General features: G+C 42.4%; 1 protein-coding gene and 2 long non-coding RNA genes across 6 annotated transcripts in view; 2 read left to right on the top strand and 1 right to left on the bottom strand.

The window, feature by feature from the left end:
* The window catches only part of LOC140508357 (uncharacterized), a 115484-nt gene extending 111407 nt beyond the window's left edge, over nt 1-4077 (bottom strand). The window contains exon 1 of the long non-coding RNA XR_011968397.1: nt 3962-4077. This is a non-coding gene — a long non-coding RNA (uncharacterized lncRNA). The remainder of the gene's footprint in view (nt 1-3961) is intronic.
* Nucleotides 4078-14713: 10636 nt separating this feature from the next.
* LOC140508373 (uncharacterized) lies at nt 14714-19559 on the top strand. The gene is made up of 3 exons (XR_011968399.1): nt 14714-15840; nt 17107-17305; nt 19394-19559. It is a non-coding gene; the product is annotated as an uncharacterized lncRNA (long non-coding RNA).
* A 2319-nt stretch (nt 19560-21878) lies between these two features.
* ONECUT1 (one cut homeobox 1) overlaps nt 21879-22860 on the top strand; it is a 53561-nt gene continuing 52579 nt past the window's right edge. For all 4 annotated transcript variants that reach the window (XR_011968420.1, XM_072616225.1, XM_072616248.1 and 1 more), the window contains exon 1: nt 21879-22857. The gene's annotated coding sequence lies outside the window, so the exon portion shown is untranslated. The remainder of the gene's footprint in view (nt 22858-22860) is intronic.

Raw genomic sequence — 22860 nt, forward strand, 5'->3', positions numbered from 1 at the left:
CTTTACACTCTGCCTTTCAGAAATAAAAATGGACCAATATTCAACAGGACAATATGCTAGGAGAGAATGGTTAATATTTGTCAAGCACTTAGAGAGTTTTGTTTAATGTTAGAGCATTTCAATAATTTAACTTTCCATTCATTTGCCATTATATGATTTAAAATTTTTTAATGTAGTCCTAAATCTTGAAAATTTCATTCTACTTCTGGTATAGTCTCAAAGGCCATCTTACCTAAGAAATTAAACAAAGAGATTTTCTACTCATATGCTACTCAAGAGCTAGGAAATATGACATATCTATATGCTTCAAGATCCTTTACAAACAGAACTGAACTGTTGTCTAATGCAGTCTACTCCAGTGCCCCCCTCCTTTTGGACTAAATGGGCCCCTTTTACCGAGGAAGCTGCTAATATGGCACTAGGCTATTAATGGGAAAAGCATTTACTTTAGATTAAGAAGAGTGTAAAGTAGAAAAGGGGCCCTCTATGACTGGCTATTAGGGATGTTAGTTAAATATTTATAATGTCTAAATTAGCATAGTGAAAGCTCAATTCATCAATTTGTTCTGGTCTGTTTGTAAGGGGAAAAAAGAAATAACTCCAAATGCCCCTGAAGAAAGACGCTGCTACAGTCAATAGAAAGATGACTGAACAATTTATTATGTTTCTGTGGTAAACTTTTTATTTTGATTTTACTTAAAGATACTTGTTGCAGTATCTTACCTTAAAGACCATTTACCACAGTCAATATATGGGAGAGCCATGCATTATTCATTGTTATCCAATGAGAAATTTGCTAAAGGTGCTTCAATGCTGAATATCTGATTGATTAATTGATTGTCTGATAGTTACTTTCAAAAAGAAGGCACTAGGAAAATGAAGCTGGAAGTCAGGGGTCCTGGGTCTTGTCTCTGTTACTAACCAGCTGAATAACTTACCTTCCTACAGTTTGAAAAGTTATACTTTGCCAATAAGCATGTTTTAGGGTTTTATTGTTAATATCTGTAAGGAAAACAGTCATGACAGAATGAGAGAGAGAAAGAGGGAGAGAGAGAGAAAGAGAGAGAGGTTTTAAAAAGGTTAAATATTATTTCTTGGTGACTAGACTTCTAGGCCTGCTTAACATTTGTAAAGGACCAACCACATTAGCACCTAGAAGCTGAATAATAAATGTTTGTATTAGTAATGATTTCAATCATTGCCATTACTACTTCTTAGATCATTTTACATGGCAAAGAGAAGCACAGAGAGTTGGCACATACAGACTGAGCTAAGTTGGACTGAAGCTCCAGATGCAGTTGTCTGCCAGTAGGTAGATAACTTGAGCAGAATACCATCCCATAAATTGCATTCTAATCTGTAGGACTCCCTTACTTCTACAGGGAGAGTAGGACAGAATTTCTCAGAAGACCAGATAGGATTGATTGCTTGACTTGGCTGATTCTCTCAACAGTGGCTTGCCTGCTCCCCTTTCCTTCCCATAACTTCCATACATTCTAGCACTAGACAGGCTTTACCGTTCACATTTCAAGATGGTGCTCCCTTGCCCAAAATAACCTTTGTCTATGGATGTTTGGTTGGGTGGAGGAGGGGCAACGGTGGCTCAGACAGACTGTTTTTTTCCGTATGTGTGTTTGGCATCCAATAACAAGAATATTGATTCCTCTATCAGTAGGTGCATCTAATTCCCATCCTTTCTTCCCCGACCCCATTTCCTTTTTCACCTCTCTCCTGTTTCTTTTATCTACAAACTGGCCCTGTGGAAGGATGTCTGTAGGGAAAGGGTTAAGGGTTTTCTGGTAGAAATGACCCAACAGAAGGGGCTCGGCCTAGTTGAAATCTAAGTGCTAATGACCACTGGCCTTCACCCCACCGCTGTCCAGCAGGCTGGGCCCGGGCCTCAGAAGGCTCCGGGGGGCACAGTGTTCTGCATTTAACATTTGAACTTCTCCTATCAGAGGCAGCAGGACGTTTTGTCCTAGGGTCGCTGACCCCGGACTCCCCCATCAGCTGCCTTGAAACCTTAATTGAATGACAGATGGTCATCTTAGGGGAGCCAGAAGCTCTGGGCGGCTAGAGATCGCCTGTAGAGGAGGGGGGGCCTGCCCTTCCCAACCACAGCTCCCCTCAGGTCAAGCCTGCTGAGCTTCAGCCACCAGAGCATCTCCAGGGGAGCAGTTAGGAGCTCTGGCTAAAGAGGCCAGGAGGCTTGAAACCCAGAGGACATGAGAGCAGGAAGGATAGAGAAAGATGGCCCAGCATTCTTTCTTCCCCAGAGAACTCCAAAGATCAGAAGGAAGACAATAGGTTTTGACGAGAGAGAGAGAGAGAGAGAGAGAGAGAGAGAGAGAGAGAGAGAGAGAGAGAGAGAGAGAGAGAGAGAGAGAGTAACTAGGAGTCTCCTTGAGAGTGTCTGGGCCTGAACCATTGCCAAAGCAGTTAAGTGGTTCCTGAGTCCTAGGGTGCCTTGCCACCCTCAGAGGCTCAAGCATTGATACCCTGCAAGGTTGGCCTGACCCAGCCACTAGACACAAATCTTCTTTTGTAAGCTAATCACATGGCAGCTCTTCTGGTTGTCCAGTGATAATCAGTGAGTACCACTAGCTCCCCTATTTCCTTCAATGCCCAGCCTGGTAGGAGAGGAAGAATTCGACTCAGGGATCATTAGAAAGAAAAGGAAAGGGCAGAAAACCCCATCAACATAGCCAGGCCGAGTCGAAAAGAGCCCCTTGAAAAGCACTCTCTAGCGGGGCACTGTGTCGCTCAGCACTGGCCCACATCCAAGGCTTCACAACGTCCGGGTACAATGCCCTGCCCTCCTGGTCGCCAGGTGCTGTTGGGCCTACAAGCCTGTACTGTTGAAGGCCTAGAGTTCAGGAGAATGGGGCCAGACCTGAGGAGGTCAACAAGACCGAGGTCACAGAAAAGAGAGTCTCTCCCGCACCAGAGCCCAGGGCTTTAGGATGACCTGCTCAGGGCTGATGGCTGCGGCTGGGGAAGGCGCTTCTCGAGAGACTGCACGGGGCCCAGGAAGCAGAGAATGGGGAATAGAGGCCAAAAGCAAATAGGGGCCCAGGTACCGCGCCACAGAGTCCAGTGAGCTTCAGCTGACGTACCGATTTTACTAGGAAGTGAAAATGACCGGGGCTTCCGGAGACAGAAAAATCCAGTCCCCGGGTGCAGCAGGATTTTCGGGACGGATCTTCGCGGGGGCGGAAAGAAGGGAGGGAGACCGGCTGCCACAGCTCTGGGAGGGACTCAGACCCCCCGGGTGCAAGTAGTGCTCCCCCGGCCGCCCGCGCTCTAGTGTCCTATTTCTTTAAAATAAAAGCTGCAAGCCCTACAATTACTGGGATTACAGTGAGAGGGTATTGATCTGCAGCCGGCATTGTAGGATCAAGCGAGCAGGCGGATGCAGACACCCCCCACTCCCACCTCCCGCTGACGCCTAGTACTGAAAAGCGCTAAAAAAAAAAAAAAAAAAAAAAAAAAAAAAAAAAAAAACCCGTTTTTAAATGTTTGATTTCAGACGCAGCATCAACACCTGCTGCAGAAGAATTACCCCCACCAGTGGTGATACAGCACCCCACCTTTTCCCATGTCCCCCATCCCCCTCCCCTCCGCCTCCCACTTTTGACCACCAGAACATAGGGCCAAGAACGCACCCACCTTAATCTTTTTTCTATTCTTTATTTTTAATTACAGACTCATCATATACACAAAAGCAAAAAAAAAAAAATGAAAAGCGAGAAGGGGAAAGGAGGCCCAGCGAAGGCAGTAAATGCAGCCCTAATGCACAGATAGCTGACATCAACTTCCGTTAGCCAGCAACTCGGGATCGAACCTTTCGATTGTAACTGGGACAATTTGCATAGTGATTCCCTTTCATAGCTTTCCCAGGTCCTTAACAAGCCCAGGCAGCTATTCAAATGCAAGGCTAGGCTGACCAAAAAAGACCTACCCTTCGACCGAAGGAGAGAAGACAAAACCCCCGATTATCATGATTCTTTTTTCTCTTTTCTCTTCTTTCTCTCTTTTCGTCTACGTCTCTTTCTCTCTCTTTTCTCTTTCAGATTTAGCTGCGAGCTGTTTATTTATGGCTGGAAATGTGTGTGAGAGAAAGAATTGATCTTTCCCTGGATTTAAAGATGGATCAAAGGGCGCTGGAGGGAATTTTTGTTTGCTTATTTTGCTTAGACCCAGCTCACAAATTGGGGGTGAGGGGAAGCCTGTTCCTCTCTCCACCCTTCACCTCACGACCTTACTGGACCCCGCACCCCTGAGCAGCTTGGGCGGACCCGGACCCCGGAGGACTAGTCCAGCAGTCTGCTGGCTCGCCTGCTCCGTAGTGAGCTGAAGAAAGAGGGCTTCACAGAGGGGGCCACCCTGCCCCTTCTCTTTAAATGAGTCCAATAAAAGGTATCACCTGCGACATGTCCTCTTCTTTGATTAATTTTTCTTAGTATGCATGTGTGTGTGTGTGTGTGTGTATGTATTTTTAGGGAAGCAGGTTGTGGTTAAGTTTTAAGAGAACAAAATGAGGTTTTCCCATTTCACTCCTTTTCTTTCTCATTTGAAATTATGCAGATTGATTTTTTCCCTCCCTCCTGGGGGGGCCATCCTAGGATGCAAACCTGATCGGATGTCAAAGAGGCAACTTGCCATGAAATCCGCTAATGCACCGAGACTCACCGGGGTAAGCATTTCTAACAGGAGCATGCGAGGGGAAAGAGACTTGGGGAAGAGCTCAAGGCGACGGTGATCAGAAGTGCTAGTGAAAGGGAGCGATGACATTTGGCATCCAGCTGAGTTTAGTGGACATGCAAACAAGGTTTAAAGCTCTGTAGAGGTCAGCAGCCGCGTCATGCGCTCAGAAAGCTGAGTTGGAGCTCCTACCCAGCGGCAGTCAGTTTGCTGCCCCTGCAACTGACAATTTCCCTGCTTTCGAGTTTGAAGTAGCAACAGCGCAGGAAGGGCTAGAGTGGTCAGTGTGTACGTAACGTACTTGCAGCTCTACAATCGAATACACAGCGGACGCATACTTGTATATTTTAGTGTGTGATTCTACCATGAGAAATACTGCTTCATACAGATGCATCTGCACTTTAGAAATGTAGAGTGGAATTAAATCTAGGGACACAAAGTACAATACGGGAATTTGTTATCATATCTCGAAGCTAGTCTAGACAGACTAAATTCCCCTGGTTTCCTTGATTACATAGTCTCTTTCCTCGCCAACTGTATGTAGCCTCTTAATATTTTTAGCATTTGTTTATCTAAGAAAGCAGGTATTTGTTTTCTCCGGTGCTTCAGTGAGCGAGATAAACAGTTGTTGTCGAATGCTATTAATGCAGCAGCTGATTTCGTGTTTACTTTTTTTTAAGGTAAAATATAGATAGGTTTGCTTGCATTGCGGAGAGAGAAATTGGAGAGGGGAAGTAGAGAGGTTTAAACGATAGAACCCAGTAAACGTTGATTTGTAACTCGTTCTTCGACTGTTTGTCTCAGCAGCTTAGTACAATGAAACAGTCTGCTGTGTGATGTTTTGTGGTGTCCGTTTTGCCCTTCTGAATAGTTTTTTGTTTCTTTGTTTTTCCTTTTTAGTTTTAGTGTCTAAAAACAAAACGCATAAAACCAGAAAGAAGGATTCTCAGATGAGTCCTTGGGAAATCTCTCAAGTACCAGATGTGTGTTGTGTGTACTTTCGGGTCTGACTAGAAAGGAGGCAAACCCAAAGGCACGGAGACTCCCGTATATATGTATGTAATACAAATGGCATACGGTACGCATGACTTGAACTGAACAGATGAGACAAATGTGGAGGTAACTGGAGATGAAAGGTAGAGAAAGATGGGCGGCAGAGAGACATTATTGTTCTAGGAAAAGGGAGTTTAGGGCCTGACTTTACAGATTGAATGTCTGTATGAGTCCAATTCCTTGGAATTCAGTTCACCACTTCTAGGCCTGTGTAGTAGGCAGTCAAAGGTATCTGTCCACCCAGGCATTTTATGCAATGGATATTTCTTGTTTCTAAGGTTGTATCAAGATTTTTTTTTTAATTTTGAAGTTACAAAGAGTACTTTTCATTTTTCTTCTTAGTGACACTCCAATTTGAAAACAATAGTAATAAAAGGAAGAAAACAGTCGTCTTTAAATTATCATGATAATGTGTTGTTTTTTTTAATAGGCAGTTGATTTTATTTTGATAACTTAATATCAGGTTTGCACTAAAAGAAAATGTTAAACCGGGAAAGCTAGAGAAGGTCTTTGTGGGCAGACAGATTTTCTTCTACTCAGCATCTGACGGTATTTGGCGCTTGTAGATATTGCTTTAGTTTTGTTGAATGACTGCAGTTCATGTCTTAAAACAGTAACTCAAGATGTAAGTAAAAGTGTTTTCATTTTTTATTGATCCTGCTTACATCTTTCATTATCCAACATGTACCCACAGCAAATTAGCGCTCATCTGATACAGAGAATTCTATTGGCAATCGTATTCGTTGGAGAGAGAATTCTAAATACTGGGCTTTCTCTGCACTTAGTAAGAACTGATAATGAGGGTTAGACACCACTAAAAACTAAATAAATGGAAATCTTCTCTCTCCAGGAATTGGTGGTGATGTGTTCATTACATTCAGACATGTGGATGTGCATAAAGATTGGCTCTTTTACATGGGTTGGCTTGCCCTCTCGGGCTTTAAAGGTTCAATCACTTTGGAGAAGACCTGACCACTTGAATAGTGTTTGTTTGTTTCACTGGCCTAGGTTACTTTAGAGAACCTGATTTCATTCCCTAGCAAAGGTAGAGGGAACAGAAATGACTTATAACTCTTTACCAACAACAATACAATGGCCGCGTCTACATCAGCAAAGTGAAAGACATAAGGCCATTTATTTGCTAGGATAATTAAATCTAGTCAAACCACCTTATACATTTTATTCATTTAATTGATTTTGGAAAGGGAGAAATTTTGTTTGTTTGTTTTACATGAATTGCCCTGATAATTGTCTAAATTGCCCAATTAGGATTCCTAGGCCATCTAAGGAGACAGCACAGGTTAATGTTGTAGGAGATCTGGCCCCTTTTCCCTGAACGTTCTGTAAGCTGTGAGACTTTGGACAAGTCACAATCTTTCTGGGTCCAATTCTTCTTATCTGTGTCAAAAGAGAGGATAAGATTAGATAATGTCTGGTTCCTTCAAGTTCTAAAGTTCTATTTATTTCTGTGAAACCAGGTAACAGAGAAGTTAGAATAGAAGGGAAGTTCCAATATGTTTGTTTTGTTTTTAAACAGTAAAGGTTGTGAAGTTCAAACTGGGCAGCCACGAAAAATATGGTAGCCTCCTGTGTGCAGGACCATTCAGCAACTGGGCCAACTCTGCCAGAAAAAAATCTCCTGTCCTACAGGAAACCTGAACTTTTACACATTCTCTGCTTTGAAGCTGGCCTAAGGCTTTGTGAGAGAATCAGAAAGCCAAGCAGAGAAGCTGGGAGAAAGATATGAAGTAAGTCACCCTGGGGAAGAGAGCTGGGGGGCAGTGCCTGCCTTGTCCCCTAAGAGAGCTAGTGTGCTGTATATGACCAGTTAAAGGGAGACATATAGAATGGATGAAGGGGCTGCCCTTGACTCTTGGCAGTAAGTGGGTAGAAAACTAACCCACATTTCCTGCTGTGCCTCCCTTTTCCAGGCCCTTAGCAGTCAGCTTCCACAAACTATTTCCCCAGGCTTGAGTCAGGACTAATTCGATTCCTTCTTCCAGAAAATAAAAAGTCTTATTTCCTCCCTTCCAAAGATTCTCTAGTGCAAAGGGCCTGCTGTCAAAAGTGTCCTATTGGGGACCAAATCTGGAGAAAAAGTTCTGCTAAGTCCCGCTAACATTTATCACAGCTTGGGCATGCAACATGGCCATTACTTTTAAAAATAACTAGGAAGAAGGTCATAAATTCCAGGGGGGATTTTAAAGGGCAAACAGAACCAAGCAGGGAGCATCAATGAACTGCCCCCCAGGGGGCGCCAAAGCCCCTCCTTCACTGGAGGGGACGGGGGAAGGCCGTGGTGTTTTGATTTGTTTGGTTTTCTCTTACTGTAGTTTGCTTGTTTAACATTCCCCAACCCATAAATTGACTTCTCCCTCTTGGTTAACCAAGTACAGGACTTTATTGTTCATTTTGTTTTATTCTTTTTTCATTGATGTGATTGTGGCATTTTCACACAACTCCTGGTCATGCATTTCCAGGAGGTTGGGGGCCCACTGGGGACCCAATGCTGTCTTTGGTTTATACAGATGATAGGGGTGATTCATGATCCCTTGAATACCATTTTGTTTTGCCACTTATGGTGATAACAGATTTTCACTGAGTCAGCCACACTGTCTCTTGCACAGGCTCCCTCATGACCAGTGCCATGCATTTGCCATAATGTAGTTACCCAGGGAGGGGTGTCCATTGTAGCCATAGAGCAAAGCTAATCTGTGAATCTGTGCAAACCTGGTCATTGGATAGGAAACTTTGGCCTTGTGGACGCTGTTATCAATCCAACTCAGAGAACTTATGGCAAAAGTTGTTCGAGTTGGGATGTGTGGGTCTTTTGTGTCTGTGAGTTTTCATTTGGCCTAGACTTTTGATTTCATCATCACAGGAACAATTTTCATTTAATAAAATGGGTAACTCATCTGTGACTTATAGTCTTAGAGGATTGCCTGGCACATTGAGAAGTTTCTGACTTGTTTATGATCACCCAATTAGCCACTATGTCACACTGCCCCTTTGGTGTTTTTAGATGGGAGACAGAAATAGATCTTTAAGAAAGAGATTGTTGATACATTATAGAAGTTACTGACAGGTGTGATTATATTTACTGTAGTTATTCAAGTAAATTCACTTACTTATGTGAGCACCTGCAGATAAACACATCCATGGAAGCTACTTGTGAAACTAACCACAGCTTCTTGAATCCAGTCTAAAATAAGCAAACCCTTCTGTCTACTACTAGCCAGACCTTTGTTCCTGGTCAATGGATGTTTTCATATCGGAGCCTAAAGAGCTTCATGAAGCCTTTGAAGGAAGGGACATATGTTTGCAGGGAACAGAATCCTTGACAGGAAGAGGCTGCTTGAATTTCAGGTGAGGATTTTGCAGTTTAGGAAGGTAGGGCTATTGAAAACAATTACCTAGGATCTATCTTTCTTGCCATGGAGATAAGAACTGATGACTTGGGGAAAGGGTAGCAGAAGGCCATAGGAATCTGAGGTTTGTTTGTGAGATCAGTGTTTCCTCACAACCGAAAGCTGCAAAGGCTCACAAATTTTTGATAACTGAGGGCAATAATATTTGCTATGGAAATGGAGAAGTGGTGATAGAAATACCCACCAAGAAGGATTTCTTCAAAAATTAGCCCCACAACAAATGGAGGAGTTTGGACACACTCTATGCCTGCTGCCAACATTTGGAGTTTTACAAACTTTTGCCCTCATCATTGTTTCGAACAAAATGAAAACCAAGGAGACAGAGGACCCACATCTAAAGTGTTTTTCTAACCACCCTTCCTTAGTCCACTGGTTTTTCCAAGCAAATGAAACGAGCTGAATTCTTTATTAAATTATTTTTTCCAGTCTTCTGTCTTTTTATGAAAATAAAAGACAACACTTTGTCATTTTTAATCATATAAGCAGACAATAAATCTAATTTCTATATTGATTTTTTTCCCTAGAATCAAGTGATTTTTGCAGTGTCTGTTGTGTTTACTTTGGCCAATAAGAGTCGTTTTCACAGAGATTATGTAGCATTGGGGCTTTGTCTATATTGACAAAATGAAGCCGGGCGCTGAACAATTATCAGAAACATTTACTTGATCAATGTGAACAATCAAGGTGAATGATTGCGAGGAGAAGAATCTGCTTTTTCCGCAGAAGCAGGTTGTGTGTGGACGTGTGTGTTCTCACGAATTACCCGGATAATTACCTCCAATGGATAACCACTTCAGTATGCCCATAGGATAATTCCATAATTCCTTAGTTCTGAAGTGGCTGGTGCTAATACCTACTATAGTGAAGGGCAGTTCTTTTGTTTAAAAAAAACTAACAATCCTCTTTATATAGTTTGAGATTAAAAACCCAAGACGTGGTGGAGTGTTTGGGAATTGCAGAACAAAGCGGTAGTAGACTGCTTTGGACGGCAGAACTCTCCCGCCCCTAAAAAAGTTCTGGAGCAAATGTGCCAGATCTTCCACTTGAGGCAAGAATTCGGGAACGCTGAAGGCAAAGTTGACAGATCACCACTGAATCTGGGCAATCTACAACGCCTCCCAAGAACCTCTCAAGAGAAGAAAGCAGCTTCCCACATTATCCCGAGTACTCTCTCCCTCCTCTCAAAGAATGGCGGGGTTTTTTGGATCTCAAAAGGATCTCTTTGAAATCTCAAAGGCTTCCTATCTCACACACGCACATAATTACGGCAGTCTAACAAACCAAATGAGCAGACAAAGAAATCTTGTTTGTCCAAATTTGGGGGAGGGGGGTGCTATTTTTTTTAAGAGCCTGGGTTTTCAATTTTTCCAGTGATCCAGCTAGCGATATCTTTCAATATAGCGCTTCTCTATAGAGCTGCACCTCTCCTTCAAACTGAAAATCAGGTCAGTTGCCATACCTTCTGTATGGGTTTTAAAAGTAACGAAATAAAATAAAACTTTTTCATGAATTGTAAAAGGTCAGAGAGTATAGAACTAACCACTTCTGCCTGACTGAAACGTTCTGAGGCCAAATGTTGACCCGTTGTATCCATCAATTCAGCTACCACGATTGCCAAGGCCGTCCATTACCTGGAACTGCAAAGGTTTTTTGTTGGTTTTTTGTTTTTGTTTTGTTTTCGGAGGCGGAGATATTCCACTTGTTTTGTTTGTTTTTCGATCATTTTGTTTGAGTCTGTGGGAGGAGAGGGGATTTCTTTCCAAATTCACATTGGTTGGTGGAAGATGGGAGGAAAGAAATAGCGAACCTATTTTCCAAAGTATACATTCGGGTACATCTAAGAGCAGAACCCTAGGGACCAGGGTGTACACTGAGACCCAGGACGCGAAGCCACTGGGATCCAAGGCACGACTTGGGGAGAAGACCGAGCAATGATGTGGAGAGCCAGAACGCAAGCAGTGAAGAGAGCTCAGGGGTTGCTGATAACCCCCTGGGTCTGACCTTTGCTGTTGCTCCTCTGGGATCATTATTTAACTCTTCGTTCTCCACAGGCCGCCTGCTTAGCAACCTGAAGCCCTCTGGGAGGATATTGGGTCGATATTTGGGGGCAGCCTTCGAGGGCAGAGGGCAAAGGGAGAGAGAAGCAGCTTTCGGCACACTCCATGTAGGGAGAGAGGAGGTCTCTGGTTGTCACAAAGAGAAGAGAGTCCTGGACCTTGATAAAATCACCGAACCTTGCTTAGCAGAAGGAACCAAGGCTTGTAGATAGGGAACCAGGAAAGATAAGCCTGGGAAAGTCGGTTCCGAGCTGCCAAGGCCCTAGTTTAGCCTGAATCCTTGAAACTGACCTCGAGTGAGGGAAGTAGGCGAACTTGGTGGATGAGCTCTGAGGGGGTTACCACTTAATTTTTCTTCCTTTTTTTTTTTTTTTACAAAGGATCTTTTTGTATCTATTTGTCCAGCTACCAACAGTACCCTCCCCTCCATCCACTCCCCCACAAAAAAACAGCCTCACAACTCTCTTGGGCTGAGCAGCTAGCAAGAATTCGAAAGACAATAAGGAGAGTAAAGTCAAGCTGGGGGACTGGAAGAGGAGACGGCGATTGGTGGGTAGCGGTCGGAGGTGGGGGTCATCCGCCTTTGATCTGGCTCTAAATATGTGCTACTACCCAAAATTATTCTATCCGAAAGAATATCACAGCTCAGAGTCCGGAGCCCAGAACAGAGCAAAGCGCTGCTATAGAAAAAGTTCCCCCCTGGTAGGAAGTCTTGGGCACTGACGAGGTGCCAGTCTGTCCCTCTCTTAGGTCGCCTTCCATCTGCTAGCCTAGGCTTCACTCTCCAGGCAGCTCACAGATTTAAACTTAGCCGCAGGGTTTCTAGGCGGTTCTTAGACCTTGACCCGGGGGAGGACTCTTCTGGAGCTAGCTCAGCTAACTCTCTACGTGGACCCACACAGTTAACTCTCTTCTAAAATGAGGAGGTTGAAATCCGGCGCCAAGAGAAAGCTCCGATCTGAGCTGCTTCTTAACAGCTTCAGGGAGAAAGGGGATGCCCCGGGTCCAAACTACACGCAGAAGGTTCCTTTCTTCTTTAGTACTGGACGACTAGCTGCCTCCTGCTCTAACACCCCTAGGTCGCTGCCGGCTGAGATTTTAGTAGTCTCCCCAGTTGAAGGCCGGTCAGGGAGGAGCCGAGAGCGTAAAGTTCAAAAGCATCAGACTCTGAAGTCATTTATCTGGTTTCATAAATAATTTTCCTATTACACTTAAGCCCCTTAATTCCTGCCCCTTCCCAGTTTATTGCGGGGTTTCAGCAGATAAAAAGTTTCTAAGTCGGCTTGGTTGTTGTTTTCCTCTTTCCATCATTAACATCATTAATATAAGCTATCAATAACCCTGTCGTTTGGAGCATAGTTTCGCAGTATTGATCCACATAGCTATTCATCTCTGCCATGCAAGACACGGAATAATTTTCGCATTACAGTAGCTTGGATTTGCTTTTAATTCATATTTAAAGCTGCAACTGGCTCTGTGGAGCTCTCTGCGAAAGACTAGAGGCGCCTAATTAATAATAAGTTAGAAACGAAGGAAGGCACTGGCGAATAAATAATTAATACAGACTTCTATGTCTCTTTGAATATTGCTCCTTTAAAAATTTAGTCTTACCAGGACCATACTGTAAGTCTGCAATTTATATTGTGGGGATGATTTAAGAAAGCTATTTTTTTCTTGAAATACAATACTAAATTATTTACAGTGTTTTGCAAACCTCCCAAGTTCCTTCATTACCTAACCCCTCCGATTTGTTCCTTGCAGGTGGAAAACACCAATATAGGGGGTGGGGAGCAACTGTCCACAAGAAACCCTAACTGGACTCCAGTTGTGTTCTGTATGAGACTGGGAAGCAAAAGGAACAACTAAGAGCGGGGGATAGGGGAAGAACAGGACCACTGGGCCTAGATAGATAAAACTGCCTATCTCATTGGGGTTCAGGCTCATATCCACCAAGAGAGCTGTGTTTTGTTGGGGAAGACTGTAGTGAGGTGCTTGAATTTTCACTGACAATCAGGAGTCCTTTGGGTAACCTTGTTCTTCCCAAGGAAAAATCCCCCCCAGCTTTGCTAGGAAAACCACTTAGAACTGAAGACAAACTGAGGTGACTGATCCTAGAAAGAAAATTTCATCTCAGAAAATTCAGTCCTTTCTAAGGGGATGGAAAAACTCATGGGATCTCCCAACCTGGCCTAAGGGAAAAGCTCTGTTGTAGGAAAAGACCCCTGAGGTCAAGGGGTGAGCATCAGGGCTGAAGAAGAGAGAAGGGTCAAAGAGAACGATACAGCCAAATAAAAAGAGTGAGAAAGACTGAAAACATGATATTTGGGGTTTTTCTTCCTTTCTTTGAGTAGGTATTGTTAGCAATATTGATTTTTGTTGTTGTTTCTCAGATTAATGTATGTTTAACATAAAAATTCTGACATTAGTCAAGTACATTGTAATCATCTTGTTGAAGGAGATCTTTCTCAGTCAGATGACAATTGCCCCAAAGAAACTTTTTTGGAACAGATGAGAGAACAGTAAAGAAAGCCCAAATTCTTTAAGATCAGAGGCTTGGGTGAAGAATGAGACTACAGTGAGAATGATGGTGACAGGAATGATGATGGCAGACCTGATGTTCCTTCTTAGTTAGGTGCTTCTCTGAAAGAGAGTCAAGCATTTAGCCAACAAATTGTCCAAGGCTACCTGCTGCCCAAAATGTGGCCATTCTAGCTTGAGAGATCATCACACCGATAATTAGTGCTGTTCTCACCATCATTGTTGCCATGGTATTCCCTAAAGGTACAATATAAGTTGCAACCAGGATTAGAGAGGAGGAGAATCAGTCTGCAAATCAGTGTACTGTCTTGGAGGCTGCTCACTGTCCCTATTACTCAGATAGAGTAGCTCTTCTTCCTTCCTTCCCATTGCCACCCTGGCATGTTTCCTTGAGATTCCTATTGGTGTCTGGTCATACTGATCCTGGATTGGAGTTTCAAGACTCCAGGATTCCAAGAATCAAGGCTCTGGGTTCCAGAATAGTGATACCTGGAGCTCTTCACCTTACCTCTTATTTTTTCCCTACCCTATCGCATTATCCCTCCACCTAAGCACAGATTCATATGAGTAACCTATGTCCAGGATTTCCTGGGTCCAGCCTCCTCTCCATTCCCTATTCCATTTGAGATGTTCCACAGGCACTGAGCTCACTACCTTTCATCCCATCTAAAAGACTTAATGACTAACCAAGGCCTGGAAATCCAACTGTTTTCTTCACCCAGAAACTAAGAATTCCAGAAATAGAGGGCTGAGATTAAATAAAGAACGTAATCACAGAGTACAAGTCTTCCACAAGAATGTAGATAAAGGATCTGTCTGCTTAGTTACATCCTCAACCTTGAACGTAGGGTGAAGGGAAACCTTGCATATGACTCAAGGGAAGTCCTGTATGTGGAGACCAGGACTTAAGTCCTTCTCTTCACATTATTTTTCTTTCTCTTAGTAGGAAGGCATAAACTAGATCTACTTATGTCTACTGCATACCTGTAGGTGATCTGTGATCTATCTGAAGAAATCAAATTGCAGGTATCTATTTAATATATGGATTGCTCTGGGGGGAAATGATAGGGTTCTGTCAGTCTATTTGAACAAATAAGGTCAAACTGCATGCATCATCCTCTTATGGGGATAGAAATACCATATATGTAAATACAATCCATAGGTCCTGCTCTGAAAGACATTTGTGGACATCAGTTTTCCTGTGTGAAGGTAATAAAAAGTCTTTCTTATGTAAGAACGCAGCTGATTGCTCTATGCACAAGTGAAAAGGTGCATTCCTGTGCATTTTCTGTCCTCCTGCATGGACCTCTCTCAACGAAAGGTCAGATGTCTAGGTGGGCTCTCTGTGCTGGCCACCTGATTCTTGAGCTGGTAATGCTGAAATTCTGCTAGCCACAGAAGCCACTCTGGGCCCCGCAGGGTGTAGTTTAAATAGTATTGGATATACTGCTTTCTGGGGAAGCAGGCGCCAGGGAGTCCCATAGACTGGGTAAAGAGCATGGAAGGGGTGGGGGGAATAGAATAAAAAATGGAAAGGTAAGAAGAGGAAGGAAGGGGGGAGACAAAGAACAATAGGAAGGACAGAAACGAAAATGGGGGAGGAGGAAAAAGGTGGGGGAGAGTGCAAGGAAAGAAAGAGAAAAAGGAATGGAGGAAGATGATAGGGAGTTGCAAAACACAAAAGTTTCATTTTTAAATCTTCTAGGTGTCTGCGGGTCAAATAAAGACAAGGACGGTTAACGATTATTCTGTTAAATCTATGGCACTTGACTACACAAACACTAATTGATTAGACACCGAAATGATTTGGTTAAGGAGTTTTTCCCCTCCCTAGCGCAGCTCCTCCAAAGCTTCCCCTCTGTGTTACCAGCTGAAGCCGCTGGAGATGATCACAGAAGGGAACAAACGCCCACCCGGGAAGAAGAGACAAGCTCTTTAAACACGGGAAGTCTCTTGAATGAGGCACCTTGAAACTACGTGAAGCGTTTGCCGGAGCTTTGACCTACAGCTGCGGAGCCCCAATTTCTGACGTCTTGGAATCTTCTGAGTCTTTCTAGAAGGTAGCCTACACTTTGGAAAAAATGTGAACCGCTTCCTACCTCCTCTTCTCATCATAGCCTTTTAATTCTTCCTCTACTACGGGTTTTCTCGCCGGTAGGGATTTCTACCAGGGTGAATTTCCTCTAAGATCTGGTCCCATCCGGGGATATTCAGGATTGTCCACCTAAGTAGAAGTTTATCAGAAGGTTAGACTTGAAGGAGGTTGCGAGTGGAACGGAGAGAAACAAGGGTGGAGTGAGTGAAAATATATGGAATGCATTTCATAAACTCAGTTCTAGCTAGCGGGGTAGACAAAGGATCCCTTTCTTCCAGTATAAAGATTGGTAACTATGTCTCAGCACCCATCTTCCCACTGACACATCCACAGACATCAAACCGAAGCCCTAAGAGTAACCCCGTGCCGGCTACTGACAACCTCACACCCTTACATCTGGAGGGCATATTGGAGTGAAATTATAGATATTGAAGGGAGTCCTAGAATGCAATTTTTCTTTCTTCCTTCCTTTTTCCATCTTCTTTCTTTTGTTCCCTCCTTCCTTCCTTTCATTCTTTTTTCCTTTTTTTAAAAATTAAATTAGACTTGAAAGGCTTCCTCCCACAAGATCTGTATTACTTCACAATTCAACTCCAAAATATAACCCAGAAGAAAAGACATATTGAAAAACATAGTGTTAGGGCAGAAGACAACAGAGCTCTAGGCACCTATCTCCTCATTCTTATTGCTCTTTTACAAGAAAGCTGCCCTAGAAGTCTATCTTGTCCTCAATAACATCAAGACAATCAGCTAGCCAGCCAGATCTTGGTCATAGTGTTTGTTTCCAAGCCTTCAATCTATCGAAGTCAATCAATTGTCAAAAGTGTTTTTACCTGAAAGTATAACAGATAAGTCTGAATTTGTCTTTAAGATCTGAAAGCTTTAAACATCAGAACACAGAACAAGATATGCAATGGTAACCATAAATAACCCTGTCTGAACAATGTGTTCAGACTTTTTCTCTGCTCCTGAAGGAAAATGATCCTCCAAAATTATTCAGATTGGGGAACGACTCTCTCAAACTGGTTCCCTGGCAGAATGACTTTCTTGACTCAAATCAGGACGTAAATAAAGAACTTTAAAGAGAATATTGGGCCTGTTTCCTTAAACCTGAGATTGTATGACTTAATACTTCTTCTCTCACCACCTGAAAATGGGAGAAGAAACTTAAGAATATGAATGGAAGTAAGGGAATTTGACTCTAATATATTCCCTTGCCTTGTGCTTCCAGAGGGAAGGAAGAAAGAAAAAGAAGAGGAGGAGAAAGGGAAAACTAATAGGAATATGTATAACAAGTTGAAGGAGAAAAGTTAATGAGAGAAAAGCACAGAAAGGCCTTATATGCTAAGCAAAATGGAAGACAAAAAGGAAAAAAAGTCAACTGTGAAAACCTGCCATCCTGAATTAATTGGTTTCTATTAGGAGAAAAGGTATGTGAAACAATGGTGCTTTTCATTTCCAAGGAGTGGAAAGCAGTAATTCTGAAACAGTTTTAAGGAATACTTTTACAATAGCAAATAATAAAGATTTTTTTCTCTTTCCCTGTAAATTTCTTTTTTCTCTTTCCAGTATAACCAAAAAAAAAATTTCTGGACATCTAAAGTAAATAGAATTGTGAAAATTTCAGAGTAATTAGAACTCTGAGTGAAGAAGATTCAGAGATGCTGGTATCAAGCTTTCAGGCCACCATAAATCATCACACACACACACACACACACACACACACACACACACCAAATTTTATTGAAGTGCACTTGATTCTCAAGGACAGGGCCTAGCAAGGTTGGAAAATTTGAATACTTGACCCTTTTTTCAGTTCTTTTCTTCCTTCCCCCCACTCATAGATTATACCCCCAACCCCTACTAAAGTGTGAAGGCAAATTTACCTGTTAAAAGAATTGTTCATTTCTCTTTGGAGAAATAGCATAATAAAATCTTAGTTTCCAACATACCAGCACAATTGTATGTTTAATAGTGATTACAGTGTAACTTTTCTTGCTTTAATGACTGCAAAGTCATTGATTACTTCAAAAGTAATATTAAAAAGCATCAACATTCCCATCCCCTGATAATCAATTCTTGTTGAATGAATGTTGTACCCTAGGCAGCAGTCTAGCTTGCCTAAGTCCCTGCACCTGCCTACTAGGCATTTTAGAGAACACAAAGAACTGGGTTTCATCTTAAGGTTTTCATTATCACACTGCATTCTGAATCCAAGAACCAGTGTGCTATGTGGTCTTTTCAGTTCTGATCTTCTGGACAAGCTTATTTTCTGTTTCTCTAAGTCTGCCTCTTCTTTTGATGACTCTGCTTCTATCTGTGGTATCACCGTTCACCTAGTCTTCCATGTTTGAAACTTTGATGCTATATTTTACTTTTTTCTTGCTGGCCTCTCACATTCAGTTAGTCATCAAGCCCTATTAATCTCTCCTTCCCAAAGCCTCTAACTTAGAGCCCTCATTTTCATTTGCATTGTCATGGCTTTATTATGAATCTTCAATATTGACTGGGCTGTAATAGCAACCTCAAATATCCCTGCCTCCACTCTCTTCTAGCTCCAATCCATCCTCACTTCTGCCAGGCTCATCTCCTTTATTACTGGTCAGATCAGATCATTCCTCTGCTCCAAAAGATTTAGGGGGCTCCATATTACCACGTAATATTCCTAAGTTTCTGCTTGACATTCAAGTCCCTCCCCTATCTGACAGCACCCTACCTTTCCATTCTCCCCTGCCCACACTCTGTGCTATAATAAAAATGAACTACTTGTTCCCCAGAATTTCATTCTCCTGCTTCCATGCTGTTCCTCTCCTGCCTCTGTGCATGCTGTTCCATGTGATTAGAATTTCTTATTTTCTGCTGTTGTATTTCTTCCTGTGCTTTAAAGTCCATTCCAAATGCTCATTCCTTAATAAACTCTTCCCTGATCCCCACCTCCAATTCATTTACGACCTTTCCTCTCAGACCTTATATAGAACTTTGTTCTACCTCTCCAATGTGTTCACTAGGTGATGGTGTTAATGTATTGTTTGCCTATTAGGCTGTAAGATCCATGAGGGCAGGAATCTATCTTTTCTAAATTTGATCTTTACCACAACCACCACCAAAGTCTTTAGCACTGGGTTTTTTTCACTAGTGGGCTCTTAATCATACATATTTGTACAATTAAATGAAGTATTGAATGAATGCTTTCAAAGTCTGCCTAACTTGTCTTTAAACCCTAGAAGTTTCTTTCTTAACAATTACGTTTTTCATACATTTATATGAGTATTAAAAAAAACATGCCTTGCTAGTATTTGACTCAATATTTATTCTGAAATGTTCTGAAATTTGGCATTCAAAAATGTGTTGAGTCTCTCTTACTTATAAAGAGAACTAACACTAATCTTGGTCTTTCCGTTGGTTAAAAAAAAAAAAAAGGTAATTCTCAGAGAGAGACATTGGGTGGCTATTATTTGGTGATTTGTCAGTCCCTTTAGTAACTATTAACTACTTCATATTTTTCTTTTTTCTTTTAGGCTTCAGGAACATCAAGTTCACAATCAATTGTCATCACTTCTATGATCTGGTATGAACAGTGTAGTTTGCATAAGTTCCCCAGGAAAATTATCTTCTAACATATACTAAATATAAATACATAACTTGTTCTCATTGGTTCAAAATATAAAATGTTACTAATATCGAGCTCAGTCACCAAAATTCCTTTTTCTTTTCATGTTATGAACATGGTTTTAAATGTGGAGATAAGGAGAAAAACATTATTATAACTTGTTTTCCTTTGATCATTTTTGAATATGAAAATGAGCTTCCTTCTTAATAATACCTTATATTTGCATAGTGCTTTGTCTCATACTCAAGATCTCATTTGATCCTTGAAAACAACCTTTGGTGTAGATTAGAGACCCAGAGGCCAAGTGACTTGTTCAAGGTGATATAACTAATAAGAAACCAAGTTGGAACTAGGACTCAGAACAGTTAGCTGCCTTTTCTGAAAGATTTTATTAATAGTGAATTCAGAGCCCTGGAAGTCTTACCCAGCCTCAGGATAATCAACAATAATATCCCCTAGTCACACAAATTTACAAAATTGGTTTCCATTATAGAAATTTTGCATCAGAAAAATTTAAAAGTTGTAGAAACTGGTAAATGGAAAGAGTAATAGTTTCTAGAATAAATGCTTTTGAGCCCTCTTCCCTCGAAGGATTCCAAAAAGTATGAGGAGCAGATAGTTTTAGGGGCCCAAAGGGTGTTGAACTTTCAAAGAATCATGTTTAGAGTTATTAAGGAGTTTAGAAGTTACATTGAAGTTCAGAAAGGGTAATTGATTTGCCCAAAGTAACACAAGTAGTAAGTGGTAGTGTCAGAATTTGCACCCAAGACTATCGAATGCCAATCCAGTACTCTACACCTCAATGTTCTGACACCTGATCAAGTATCATTCCTTAGGCGTATAAAGCTAAGCACATAGTGTTTCACTAGACAATATATATTTTCCTGTCCTATTTCTTTCCTGCTCATTTTAAGGAAGAAGGGGAGGCCCTCCTCACCCATCAGAAATATTAGTGACAGCTTATCTTCAAAGTTCAGAGCACATGGTATTTTTTAAGACTGTGTAAAATCACTCATTTTCCTCTAACCATGGGATGTCAGTGACTAAAGGAAATATTTGAATAAAATGAAACTAGTCCTAAACTTACAATGCACCCCTTCAAAAATGCTATACGGTGTAGAGAAACAAAATTAAGTCATGTCCAATAGTTCTATTTGGACAGTCCCCTTATACGTATACACTTAATCAAAGTCCCATACATAAAGCTATTGGGATTGGGTTTCAACCATACTCTTTCAGACCTTTTCAGGTAGTTCTGACTAAATCTAGTTGGGGCCCTTGTATGAGTGTTTCAGAATCAAATCTTACTTACCTACACATAAAGAAAACTATGTAGTATTTGCCGTTTTTTCATTTTTGCTTTGAGAAATGTTATCGTGAGAAATGTTACCAGTCTTTCGGAGGGGATGGAAGAAAAAGAAGTGACACTGTTTCCAAGACATATGACTGCAGCATTAGCTTTTAGAAATCCCTTTTCTCATAATGAGATGAAAAAAGCACATTTGAGAAATCTAGTAATTTTCAGAATGCAATATTATTTTAACCCACAATCCAGTTTGTGTGAAACATGGAGATAACTGCAACATTTTCATGGAAGCAATTCAAGGAACTTATATTTGCACCTTGTCATTTTCTTCCAACAATAATAATGATTATATTGTGAGGGGAAGTGCTTTGTAAACCTTAAGTGTTGTATACACCAGTAGTTATTCTTTCCAGTAATATGACAGGATAATTTTATTGTCACTTTATTATTTGGATTTTGGATTATCATTTGTCACTACACTTCTATTTCAAGAAGGGCCTGGATAACATTATGTGGACAAGATTGGGTATGCTCTGAGATTCTAGCTCAGAAATCCTATTAAGTCTTTGATTCTATTAAATCAGCTAGAATGGTGAAGCCAGGTCAGTTCCTGTAGTGGAAGATTGACTGTTCTTAATGGAACATCACAAACTTTTCTATCTGGGTTTAAAACAAAGAAAGGCCCACTACCTCGATTGCAAGTTGTCTCCTGTTCTCTTTCAAATTTACCCAATTCTGATGGTGGTCCCTGGGGGGTCGAGGGGGAAAGCCCATTTGTGCAACCAAAACTGGCTACTACTATCAGGCTGCCCCGTTCCCACATCCCATCTCCCACACCCACACCGCTTGCCAGAACCCTTCCTCTCCCACTTGTAGGGAACACCTACCACTGCGGGGGGGGGGGGGGGGGGGGGGGAGGGGGGGGAGGAGGTGATCTTTGGTCGGCTCTGATTTCCATATATTCTTGTCTGCTTCTCCTGCTTTTTCTGGTATGAATTTCAGATAGATACTCCGTTTTAAATCTAAGGGGTCCCCTGTCCTAGGCCAATATAAGCAGCCCAGAAAGAAGCACCAAATATAGTGAAGGAGATGAGGATTTACCTCGCACCCACGTGTTCCCAGACTTGGGATATAGGTATTCTGAATCTGAGCGCCATTTCCACCCAGCCTCTCTCCTCACTAGTGAGGGGTGCCATGCGTCTCTGGCAAGGCCTTTATTGTTCACAAGCAGACAATGAGCACATCTGTCCATTCTCCAACGGATAAAAGCACCTAGCGAACACAGCTCTGCCTTTTGTTTTGTGACACACACACCCCCCCCACCCCCCACCCCCCGCCTTTTGTAAAAGAAAGAAAACCTCGGCATGTGGTGGACTGGCGTGCTCCCGGCACCGGGGCCAGCTCTGCGCTTTACTTCCTCCCCTTTAGAAAGCCTCCCAGCTCCCCCATCCCAGCTAAAGCCTAGGTCTATCTCCACTGTGGAATCGAGGTTGGCCTGGAGGAAGGGAGCAAAGGCGACTCTGAGGTGTCTTATTCCCACAGGAATCTGGTTCCTTGAAAGATATGGGATTTGGGGGAAAGAGCTACAATATGTTTTCAAATCTTCGCTTTCGGAAGGTCCTTTCAGTAAAGCGAAGAAGGACTTTTCCCGTTGGGGATGGGAGAGGTCTGGGCTGGAGCCAGTACCGGGTCAGGGAAAATAGTAGCTGCTTAGAAGTGAAGACTGGCTGGCACCCGGCACGATGTCCCCCACTTCCCCCCCCCTTCCTCTTCTGTCCTTGAGCTCTGCGCAGTCTCCCCTTTGTGAGGACGCAGGCTAGCCCAGGGGGCCGGGGAAACGGGACAATGGCCAACGGGACCAACTGGGCCCTCCACCCAGGCAGCTGAGGGCTTGACTGCCCCGCCAGGACCCGGAAGTTAAAATGAAAATTCGCCGGCGGTGGAAAATCAACACCCTCCCCACCCCAGAAAATGCCAAGTCATTGGAAAGGAAGGAGACACCCGGCTGGCTGCAGGGTTAAATTACTAGAAAAGCAGGAAGAAATAAGACTGTTGGGAAGAACTAGGTG

This window comes from Notamacropus eugenii, chromosome 1, assembly GCF_028372415.1.
Source record: "Notamacropus eugenii isolate mMacEug1 chromosome 1, mMacEug1.pri_v2, whole genome shotgun sequence".
Classification (NCBI taxonomy): Eukaryota; Metazoa; Chordata; class Mammalia; order Diprotodontia; family Macropodidae; genus Notamacropus; species Notamacropus eugenii.